At 39.1% G+C, this 12296-nt stretch overlaps 1 long non-coding RNA gene across 1 annotated transcript in view; it reads left to right on the top strand.

Moving 5' to 3' along the window:
* LOC141276517 (uncharacterized) overlaps nucleotides 1-4340 on the top strand; it is a 136251-nt gene extending 131911 nt beyond the window's left edge. Inside the window, exon 4 of the long non-coding RNA XR_012326212.1 lies at nucleotides 2837-4340. This is a non-coding gene — a long non-coding RNA (uncharacterized lncRNA). The remainder of the gene's footprint in view (nucleotides 1-2836) is intronic.
* The last annotated feature ends 7956 nt before the right edge of the window (nucleotides 4341-12296 follow it).

Genomic DNA, 12296 nt, shown 5'->3' on the forward strand with positions numbered 1-12296 from the left:
GGTATATACATATTGGCACATAGTTACTATCAATTTTGGTAGCATTTAAAAATGAACGAATATTTTATTAATCACAGCTGCATCCATTGGTTGGAAATATGGCAGAATTCACATCCAGGAAGCATTTATTCAGGCTGCTGACGTTATTTGGTGCACATAGGAATTACACCTTGAAAGAAGTCTATGACACTCCACTAGTCCATGACCACAGTGGGAAACACTTCATTAAGGAGTTCATGATGCTCTCCTCTCTTGGTTATATTTTTTTAGGGGAGGAATCATATCTAACATTTGTCCATAGCATGGCACCTTTCCCAGGCTCCCAGCATCATCCCCAGCTACCATATAAGGATAAGCAGACATAGAAGAAAAAATTATGTTTCCCTAAAATGCTGCTGCTAACACACTGTTTAAAGATATTGAGATACGTACCAAGTATGAAATAAACAGGAAGGAAGGCACGGCAAGAACATTTGTTCTGTCTCAGTGTTTCTCAAAATATGGCCCGTGGACTGGTGCCAGTCTGTGATGAAAGAAGTGCCAAAGTTGAGAGTAAGCATTTAGAAGATTCTAACCAATTTTCCTGTTATTCTTTTTTTCTGGTAATATTCATTGCAATGTAATTTCCTTGACTGTTGAATCTCATAATGGAATTCTGGGCTTATAGTTTGTATGCCTTTGCTTACTTTTTATTTCATTTTCTATTAATCATTTTTAAAATTTTACAGATGCATATACCTTTGACAGATTGGAAATTAAAAACAAAATAAACTAGCCCTTCCCTACAGATCATTTCAGAATTATTACCCTATCTATCTATCTATCTCTATCTGTTCTGATTTTCTCTAGATCATTTTCCTATGTGAGAAGGGACTTCAGCTAGCATTAAAATGCCTATTTTGATTATTTTATGGTAACAGGAAAAATGTTATATCTTACAGTTCTCTTAGAGATAATATCAGTTACGCAGTGGTTGTTCAGCTTTTAAGTTTGAGACCTGAAATCAGCTCACCCTCCCTCCTCAGGGTGTGTTGTTATATTTAGAAAAACGAAGAAAACTGAATAGGTGGTGAATAGAAAACAAATTGTCCAACTGAACTTTTGAATTTCCTGCATTTGGCTAGCTCTAGCTTTAAATCATAAATATTATTAAACATGGATTCCTGTCCCAGAAGAATGAATAATAACGGTTATATCCTAGGAACAGATGACATATTGTGCTCAGAAATACGTTTCCATCCACAAATGCTGGCATTTAGAGGTTACCAGCTGTATTTGGGGTATAGGAGGTATAAAGCACATTACAGGAATATAATTTTAGAGTTGCTGAGGTCATGTGGGGATTTGGTTCGCCTCCATTTTCATTTAAATCATATTCACAAGTAATGCCATTGTGGATGAAGTTATCTCATTAAAGTGTCAGACATTTTAGACTCCATTTCCATGTGCCTTATTATATGAAGACCTGCAACTTGAAATTCTCTCCAGATTAATCTGAGAGGAAAATACAGGCTCTCATTCTGAATACATCCCAGAAGGGATTAAGTGACCTGATTTCAAGAAAAAAATGGAACAGGCTATGCAGTGAGTAATTTGCCTCCCAGCAAAATAAAAGTGACAAACAACAATTTTATTCATAATAGAAGTTTCCCCCAAAGCATACTTTTCTGCTAACTCTGGCATATTCTATTTGCAAAATGTTTTTAATGTATCTCATGTCATGTGCCTCTGTTTGTGAGTTCAGGTTTTCCTCTTGCAGGAGCATGAAATCCAACATCTATTTTAAAGTAAAATTAAAGATTTGCAGAAGGCATAAGAAACATATCACAGCAAACACATAATTTCCTTGGAAAGTAGGCACTCTGAGTCTCTCGCCCTCCAGGAGAAACATCATAGTTATCTAGTGAATATTATCGGTACGTTTGTATTTAATATGCAATCTACTTGTTTTATTGAACATGCTCCGATTTTGTCATGAAATGAAAACAAATAATTGTGGCAGCTTTCCTACTGAAGTAAAATTCACAATATACAGAATGATTTATTAGGGAACCTACTAATTGAAAAATAAATATATTTTTATACATGTATATAGACAGCCTAGTGCTATCTCCTCTTCATAGCTCTCTCATCTGGGACTCAAATTAAATTTATTAATGCAAAATTTTGGGGTGCCTTAGTGATGGTTTTGTTTCAGTATAGTAAGTCAAATGGAATATTAGTTAGTCCAGATTTAATGGGTTTAAAAATAAATCATTTTAATCTTTTGACCCAGAAAGTGATTCCTCTTTTTTAAGACTTTATCTCAGTTTAAGAAATTTTATATCATTACTTTTAAGTCAGAGCTTTAAAGATTATCACCATTTTTTTTTACTCAATAGCATCTTTCAAAAAAAAAAGAAATATGTAAAAATGAGGAAGAACAGACCAAAATAGAACATCCAGCTCATACTTTAGTCTGAAATATTATTTCTGAAAATACTGATAAATTGACTCATCCTTTTGGTCCTGATATCAGGAATGGGTTAAAAACATCTGACAGGGTCACTAAATGTGGATTGGCCATTATGTGAAGTTTTCAAGTGCTTTCTGAATTTTTTTTCTAATTACACTCTTAAATGTTTGAAAAGTGGTCATGATCAAGGACTGAATTTAAGCTGTGCCTAGTGCCTTGCCAGTCAGCACCTTTGATATATGTCAAGATTGAGCAGAGATTTCTAATATGGGATCTGATGTAACAGAGGAATGAGATGCCAAACTATAAGATAGAAAAGCTGAGAGACTGGGGAAAGAAACCCAAACTTATCAGCATTTTCCTTACTCTGTCTTGTCACAGGCAGTGAAATGCTTTGAAAGTGATCTCAAGGAGAAGACAAATTCTGAGTGTAACAGTGAGATTTCAATGACATGGAGAAGCTGGAGAGATGGCTGAAATCCACGGATTGTGAAACCTCCCTCAATCAACTTTCCTCAGACCTGGTGTAAGAGGAATTGACTGCTGGGTCTTGAAGGCATTGTCACATCTGGCTGTGCCTGGAGAAATATCTGTGCTTCTATGCTGCACATCGTGAGTAAATATGGAATTAAATATTTTACATTTAAACTTTAAAAAAGAATAGAGCAGCTATGTATACATGTGAAACCATAAGAAAAGTGTTTTATTCTTATTGTTGCTTACTTCAAATTATGACTTCTTTTCCTGGACTTTCAACAATCCTGCCCTCCCGACTCCCAGAGTAATCCATATATCATGGTAGAAAGTGTGGTCATGTCCTAAAACAAAACAAACTCACTCAAATTACCTTGTTTTGTTGTCTTTTGGGATAATTGTTCAAATGGAAGAGTTTTTTTAAATGAAACATATTTCTCTTTTCTTTTTCCGCTTTTCCTTGTCAGTTCTTGGGGAGCTATTCCATCTAAGCACTAGTTTAAATGGTGAGTAATTTCACTTTTTAGAACTTCTAAACCAAACATTATTTTGGTCCCATCTTCCCTGAGTAAATTTCATGAGGATATACCCCAAAGGCTTTAACTTGATGAGAAAAGAGTTGAAGAACTAGGACAGTGCATTGGGGGTCACCTGTCTCTAAGGTTGACGTTAACAGCAAGGAGAAAGGTGAGAAAGTGTGTACTTCCCTCTTTAGGATGAGACCCACTTAGGTACCAATGCACAGTGGAGACTTCTTATTTATTGGAACTAAGAATTAAATCTGGGCAGGGGCTTTCCTGGTGGCGCAGTGGTTAAGAATCTTCCTGCCAGTGCAAGGAACACGGATTTGAGCCCTGGTCCAGGAAGATCCCACATGCTGCGGAGCAACTAAGCCCGTACGCTACGACTACTGAGCCTGTGCTCTAGAGCCCATGAGCCACAACTACTGAGCCTGCATGCCACAACTACTGAAGCCTGCGCACCTAGAGTCCGTGCTCCACAGCAAGAGAAGCCACCACAGTGAGTAGCCCCCACTCGCTGCAACTAGAGAAAGCCCACGCACAGCAATGAAGACCCAACTCAGCCAAAAATAAATAAATTAATTAAATTTTTTAAAAAAGTCTGGGCAGATTTCCAAAATAGGCAACATTTTCTTTGTCTTCAACATGGTCCCCTTTCAGATGTGTGGCTCCTCCTCCCATTTCCCTCTGGAATTCGGCATTCCTCTCCACCTCTCCTCCTTTCCTCACGCAAATCCCTAAACATAAATCCTGAAAATCTGCTTATAAATCTCTTCCACTCTCATACTCTAGAGAAGATAGAAATACTTGTTCAGAAGTATTTCCTGTAAGAGTATTAATGGTTTAACAGGCATCAAAGTGAAGAGTAAGGGAGAAACAGTGGAGTTCTGGCATCCACCAGCGGTGGGAGGGGTCTTGGCTGGGTTGAGGTCAAGGGGATTTCATGGTCCCCTCAGTGAGTCAGGTCCATTTCTGAGTGAGACTTTGTCTGGTAGATATCATTACTAGCACTGGTGAAAAGAAATAACCTGCTCTGCTCTGCTTCAGCAAATCGTGTGTATTATCCACGAGTGTTCCCATCATTTAAGTAGCTCTTTTGACTGAGCACAGAGGGCAAAGAAGAGAAAGTAGAAATTAGAAGTTTTCAGAGTTCCTACTCTGTGCAAAGCCTCTTACATATTAGCTCCCTTAAGCCTAATTAACCCTTTATAAAATAAGTTTGCTTCAAAAAATAACAGCAACCATTATTAATTTTCATTTTATTTTATTTTCTTTGTATTCAAGTATAGTTGATTTACAATATTGTGTTAGTTTAAGGTGTACCACAAAGTGATTCAGTTATATATATGTATGTATGTATATATACATACATATATATATTATTTTTTCAGTTATTTTTTCCATTATAGGATATAGTTTCCTGTGCTATACAGTAAATCTTTGTTGCTTACCTATTTTATGTATAGTAGTTTGTATCTGTTAATCCCATACTCCTCATTTATGTCTCCCCTCTTCCCTTTCCCCTTTGGTAACCATTAAGTTTGTTTTCTATGTCTGTGAGTCTGTTTCTATTTTGTATATAGATTCATTTGTATTATTTTTTCGATTCCACATACAAATGATATTGTATAATATATTTCTCTTTCTCTGTCTGACTTACTTCACTTAGTATGATATTCTCTAGGTCCATCTATGTTGTGCAAACAGCAATATTTCATTCTTTTTATGTCTGAGTAATATTCTGTTGTCTGTATACATATATGTATATGCACACACACACACACACGCACACCACATCTCCTTAAGCCAATTGTCTGTTAATGGATACTTGAGTTGTTTGCATCTCTTGGCTACTATAAATAGTGCTGCTGTGAATGCTGGGCTGTGTGTATCTTTTTGAATTGGAGTTTTCATCTTTTCTAGATATATACCAGGATTGGGATTGCTGGGTCTAGCAACCATTATTTATTGATCTCATGTATAACAGTTTCCAGTTTATTATCTTATTTAATTCTCATATTAACTCGGTTAAATTGGTATCATTACCAATTACCCCTGTTTCCTAGATTGGGAAACTCAAGGTTAAAAGCAATTATCCTGTTGACCTGTAACTATAGAGCTGGGGTTATGGGCCCATTTACATTTTTCATAGGATTAAACAATAGCCAATGGTTACATAAGTTGGAAATGGTTAAGCTGAGAAGTGAACTAAGGTTTGAATCGACCCAAAGCCAATGTCAGTGCTATTGTGGTTATGAGTGTGTGTGTGTGTGTGTGTGTGTGTGTGGTTGAGATAGATATGTCTTTTTTGCAATCTTTTCTGACTTTCTAAATTCTTAGCCCTTTTCGTGAACTAATAAATGATTAATTTAAAAATAGAGAAATGTAAGGACAAAAGAAAGGGAAAAAGGAAAACATGGGGGCAAATATTTCTCCAGTCAAAACCAAAAGACCATTAGGATATAAGAGGAATAAAGCATAAGCAACTTAGATAAAGAATGATCAATAACACCTATCTGTGGAATGCTGCTAAAGTGCTAGTCATTGCCTTAAATTTGATAGATGTTCACACTTAAGCCTCCAACAATTCTCTGAAGTAAACCTTATTATTTCCACTTAAAAGATAAAACAATATGATACAAAGATGGTAAGTAATTTACCTGAGGTCAAACTTCTAGTAAGATTCAGGATGTACATACTAGGGATGCTCCTTTCTAAGGGTATTTGATACCATCTCTTCCAACCTTTCCTCCTAGGCTCAGATATCAATCCTCTCTTCTAAGGAAAGAAGGCAGTGCCCAGAAAGAGTTCTGCTAGCCTGGACTCTGGCTAGTTTAGATAATATCATTTTCCTTTTGGCCAAGGTGAGAGAGGTGGAGATGCCCTGACTTTGCTTTGAAAGTTGAGAGCTCAGAGACTCTAGCCTGCCAAAGGAACAGAAGGGAGAGCTCCAAGTTCACTGCCTTGCCAGTCCAGACCTTTCAAGGCAGAGCTAATCAGGTCATCTTAATGTTATTAGCTGATGGGAAAGATAAGAAAATATAGATTGAAAATGTTTAGGATAAAAATTATCATAACAGGGACTTCCCTGGTAGCGCAGTGGTTAAGAATCTGCCTGCCAATGCAGGAAACACAGGTTCAAGCCCTGGTCTGGGAAGATCCCACATGCTGCAGAGCAACTAAGCCCTTGCACCACAACTACTGATCCTGAACTCTAGAGCCCGTGAGCCACAGCTACTGAGCCCTTGTGCCACAACTACTGAAGCCTGCGCTCCTAGAGCCCGTACTCCACAACATGAGAAGCCACCACAATGAGAAGCACGTGCACTGCAACAAAGAGTAACCCCTGCTCGCCACAACTAGAGAAAGCCCGCGTGCAGCAATGAAGACCCAACACAGCCAAAAATAAAAAAATTAATTAATTTTAAAAAATTTTCATAACACAGATAACTGAGGAGATCAAGATGGCGAGTGGAAAGATGCTGAGCTCACCTTGCCCCATGAACACGTCCAAAATACATGTACATGTGGAGAAATCCTCACTGAAAACAAACTGGAGACTGGCAGGAAGACTCTTCTACAACCAAGGCTGTAAAGAAAGCTACACACAAAGTAAGATAGGAAGGGAAAAGAAGCGATCAGTTTGGGACCCACACCCCTAGGAGGGGACACAGAAGAGCAGAGGGGTATCACGAGCTCAGAGATCCTCCTCCCTGGGGAGTGAGGAGCTTGAGCCACATATTGGGCACCCCAGTCCTGGCCTCTAACATTGGAAAAATGAGTCCCTTAGCTGGTTTGAAAGCCAGTGGGACTTACCAGAGGACTGTAAGAAACAGAGACTCCGCTTGTGAAGAGCTCACACACATGCCTGTTTACTCCAGGGAACAAGGCAGAGGAAACAGATTGAGAACAGCCCAGGGCTCTGGCCAGTTTCCTGAAATTGTCCAGCACATGCCCCAGCCCACACCAGGTGCTGGCTCAGGCCTCTCTTGCTCCAGCGCTGCTTCCCACTGGGGTGAAGGTAATGTTGCCCAGAAGAAGAATGCACACACAGAGGGAACTGAACCAACTTAGAGTCAACCCTTAGGGCTTCTGTTGCAGCACCCTGGGACCACCACCCCACTTAGGGTGATGATGACCACTGAGCATAAGAGAAGTCCTGGCTCACACCTGGCTCTGGCTCTAACCCCTTCATCTCTAGCCCTACCTCCCACCAAGGTGATAGCTGCCAGCACACTCTGGGGGAGGATGTCACTTGAGCTCACTTCAGATCTAGCTCTCACATCAAAGCCACCGGGCACACACAGACTGCATAGAGGTGCTCCCACACAAGGATACCCCTTGAAGACCAGGATAGGTAACCATTTCACCTAATTTCATAGAGAGAGAGAAAGTTAAACAAAATGATAGTTTAAGGAACCTCTGGGACAACATCAAGTGTACTAACATTTGCATTATAGGAGTACCAGAAGGAGAAGAGAGATAGAAAAGGGTCAAAAATGTATTTGATGAAATTATGGCTGAAAACTTCTCGAACCTGAAGGATACAGATATCCAGGTACAAGAAGCATAGAGGATCCCAAACAAGATGAACCCAAACAGACCCACACCAAGACATATCATAATTAAAATGGCAAAAATGAAAGAGAGAATTTTAAAGGTGAAAAAGCGAAAAAAAAAAAGTAACTTAACAAGAGAACCCCCAAAAGGCTATCAGCTGGTTCTTTAGCAGAAGTGTTTCAGGCCAGAAGGGAGTGGCATAATATATTTGAAATGCTGAAAGGGAAAAACCTACAACCTAGGACATTCTACCCAACAATGTTATCATTCAGAATTGAAGGGGAGACAAAGAACTTCTCAGATAAGCAAAAACTAAGAGTTCATCAATACTAAACCAACCCTACAAAAAGTATAAAAAGGTCTTCTTTAAGTGGAAAAGAAAAGCCTACAGGAAGTAAGAATTTATAGGAAAGGAAAAACCCCACTAGTAATGGCAAATATGTAGTAAAGGCTGTGGATCAACCACTTAAATAAGCTAGTACAAAGATTAAAAGACAAAACTTATAAAATCAATTATAACTACAATAAAGTTAAGAGATAAACATGAAGATGTAAATATGACATCAAAACCACAAAACATGAGAGAGAGGAGTAAAAAAGTGTAGATCTTTTGGAATGTGTTTGAACTTAAATGACTTTATCTGTTTAAAATGAGTAGATATAGTTACAGGTCAATATATATCAACCTCATAGTAACCACAATTCAAAAACCTACCATAGATACACAAAAACTGGAAATAAAGGAACAAAAACATACCACTAAAGAAAATCATTAAACCACAGGCAATAAACTTAAAGAAGAAGAGAAGAACTACAAAAACAATCATAAAATAAGTAACGAAAGTGGCAATAAGTACATACCTATCAATAATCACTTTAAATGTCAATGGGTTAAATGTTCCAATCAAAAGACATAGGGTGGCTGATTAGATTAAAAAACAAAACCCATCTATATGTTGCTTACAAGAGACTCACTTCAGACGTAAATACACACACAGACTGAAAGTGAGGGGATGGAAAAAGATATTTCATGCAAATGGAAATGACAAAAAAACTGGGGTGGTAATACTCATATGACAAAGAAGACTTTAAAACAAGGTCTGACAAAAGGCAGAGAAGGACATTATATAAGGGAATCAATGGAAAAAGAGCATATAACATTTGTTAACCAAATCTAAATCTATAAAGCAAATATTAGCAGACATGGAGGAAGAAATTGACAACAGTACAATAATAGTAGGAGACTTTAATACCCCATTACACCAATGGACAGATCATCCAGACAGAACATCATGATCCCTGTTTTAGAGGATGAACTGAAGCTTGGCATGGTTATAGGTCTTAGGGTGAAACGGCCTATATTTGGAATAGACAGTGACACACCCAGTTCTGTTCACCCCTACAGCAGCTACTTCTTCATTTCTGCAGTGCTATCTCATAGAAGTTTCCAGTTGGGCCAGATGGAAGCCCTAGAGAATAAAACTAATGTTTTAAAACCTCCTTGGCTGTCATTAAATTTGGGTAGACAGGCAATTACCTTGTTCAAGTGTATCAAAAAAATTAAGAATGTATCATTTTTCATTATGTGAAAACTCAGTTTCTACTTGGTATCTTTGCATATTGCTTTCCTCATCAGATAATCTTAGAAAGATGACTTTATTTTCAAGAGTTTTGATCAAATGCAGATTCCCAATCCTCTCAGTTAATTCTAAAGGATGTCTCATATACCAAGAAACAACACTATAATTTAATCAATAAATACTTATGGAATATGTACTATGTGTTAGATACTGCATTATGAATGGGGAATAGGATCGTGTTTTACTAGGGCAATGCTAGCTACTACAACAAATAAGCTCCCAAATCACCGTGACTTAACACAATGAGAAGCCCAATATGGATGTTCTGGGTTGGGTAGATTTCCCCTTGTTTGTGACTCAGGTTTCCCCATCTTCAAAATATGGCTTCCAAAATCTTTGTCCTTTTCTCTGTTCCAGTCAATTTTAAGGAAAAGGAGTACAGAGCATTGCTCGTGAGAATTTAAATGGACCTGTTCTGGAAATGGTCCCCATCACTTCTATGCACATTCCATTGGCTAGAACTCAAGTACGGCCACACCCGTCTGTCTGGGAAAGGTGGGCTATCTATGTACCCAAAGAATGAATAAAACATACTTTCTTCCTATTCATTTGCCACGTACGATAATATAATCGGGGAGGTGGACATTAGCTAGATAACATGTAAAGCCAATGAGCAATTTTAACTGTGTTGGTTATTTTTAAGGAGAGGAATATGGTGCAAAGACAGCCTATTATTTAGAGCTGGCTTTGACCTGAATAGAGAAAGGGGGAAGTCTTCTCTGAGGGAGTGAGACATGGATCTTAAGGCTGAGAAGGTGAAGAAAGGAGGGAAGATTGCAAAGGCATGGGAAGAATTGCTCATGGTGAACAGGTGGGACAAGGAAATGCAATGCTAGAGGCAGAATGAGGCTGGAAACCCCTAACTTGCAGAGCCTGTGGGCCATTTAGGAGTCCAAATTCTCTCCTATGACAATGCAAAGCCAATGAAGACTTTCAGTGTCTGAACTGACCTGGTCAGATTTACATCTTAAAAAAATACCACTCTGGCCACACCGTGAAAATGGGTTGAGGTTGCAGGGGGGAAATAAATTTGGGGGGGCCTTTTGGGGGCTGCTGTAGAATGATAATGCCTTCGAGGTGGATGATGGAGGTAGAAGTGGGAAGAAGAAGAAGGAGTAGAGACATTTAGGAGGTGAATTTAATCAGACTTAGTTATAAACTAGACTTTGCTATTTATCTGTTTAGCGCTTTTGCTGGATGGTTTGCCTCTTTATGGCTTCTATGTTTAATGATGAATTTTAAGACTAGACAATGTTGCTGGGATGCAGAATGCTAGCTTGGATAGCCTTGGGCCATACTTAAGCAAAAATGCAATGGAGATGTAGTTACCGGTGGCCCGGCATCCTTTGTTATTATCTTTCTCTGTCAAAACCTTCACCTTGGGCTTCCCTGGTGGCCCAGTGGTTGAGAGTCTGCCTGCCAATGCAGGGGACACGGGTTCATGCCCCGGTCCGGGAAGATCCCACATGCCGTGGAGCGGCTGGGCCCGTGAGCCATGGCCACGGAGCCTGCGCGTCTGGAGCCTGTGCTCCGCAACGGGAGAGACCACAACAGTGAGAGGCCCGCGTACCGCAAAAAAAAAAAAAAAAAAAAAAACCTTCACCTTTCCCGTTTAATTTCAGTCTTCCATCTTGACCTCAGGGGCAGAGAAAGTGGGTCTGTACACCTAATTTGTTCCATGATGTGTCATGTATGGGCATCTGCATTTCAAAAGAGGATTTTAGGGGAGAAACATACCTGTTTGAAGAGATTAAGTCAGAGAATTATAGCAATGTTGATTAGAATATTTGGGTGGCCTTCAAAGCATGCGACATGGGTGCCATTTTCAGTGCCTTTAATAATGCCATTGATTCTGGTTCTACTTGGGGCCTCCTAACTCTGGTGGGAGAAGCTCCTTAGAGCAGCCCGGACCTGGACCTGGAGTTTCCCCAGGTCTTCTGGGCTGAACTAAGATCTGAAGCTTCCGTCTTCTCTTTCACAGCTTGACACCACTGGGCAGTATTTGAAAGCCAGAGGGATATTCCATTTCTTGCTGAAAATATACATATGCTAGAATTTTAAAGTATTTTTGTAGGTACACAACAATTAAAAAAAAAAACTATGTATTCTATTTTTGTGTATGTGTAGTTAAGGAAGCCACAAACCACTCATGAAAGCTTTATTTATGGATGCCCTTCCACTGTGGTTAAGAATGTACTGCTCTATTTGGAAGCAGATTATAGGAAACCATGCTCTTTTTCTCTCTTGTCCCCCTCTTCTACGACTAAAAATATGGAAATAGAACCGAGGTCCTATGAGGTGACACCTGATTTATCCCTAGATGCCTCCACGTATGTGGATGTGTGTGGGTGTGTCTACGTGAGTCAGCCTTTTCACTCAGTCAGCTCACCAGCTCAGCCCCCAAAATACCCACTTACTTTTGAGCTGAAGTCAGAGCCCAAAAAACACAGTCCTGTCCCTCCAGCTGGAACTGGGGGGAGAAAAACAGAATTTTGTTGCTAGCAGATCCATCCCCTTGGCAGAAAAACCCCACGTATACCTGTTCAAATAGATCTCCAAAGATTTTCAGTCTCCCAGCATTTGGTTGACATAAAGAGTGTAGTGTGATTCTTCATTTATTTTACAATTCAGTGAGCACCAAATTAA

The sequence above is a fragment of the Tursiops truncatus genome, chromosome 15 (assembly GCF_011762595.2).
Source record: "Tursiops truncatus isolate mTurTru1 chromosome 15, mTurTru1.mat.Y, whole genome shotgun sequence".
NCBI lineage: Eukaryota > Metazoa > Chordata > Mammalia > Artiodactyla > Delphinidae > Tursiops > Tursiops truncatus.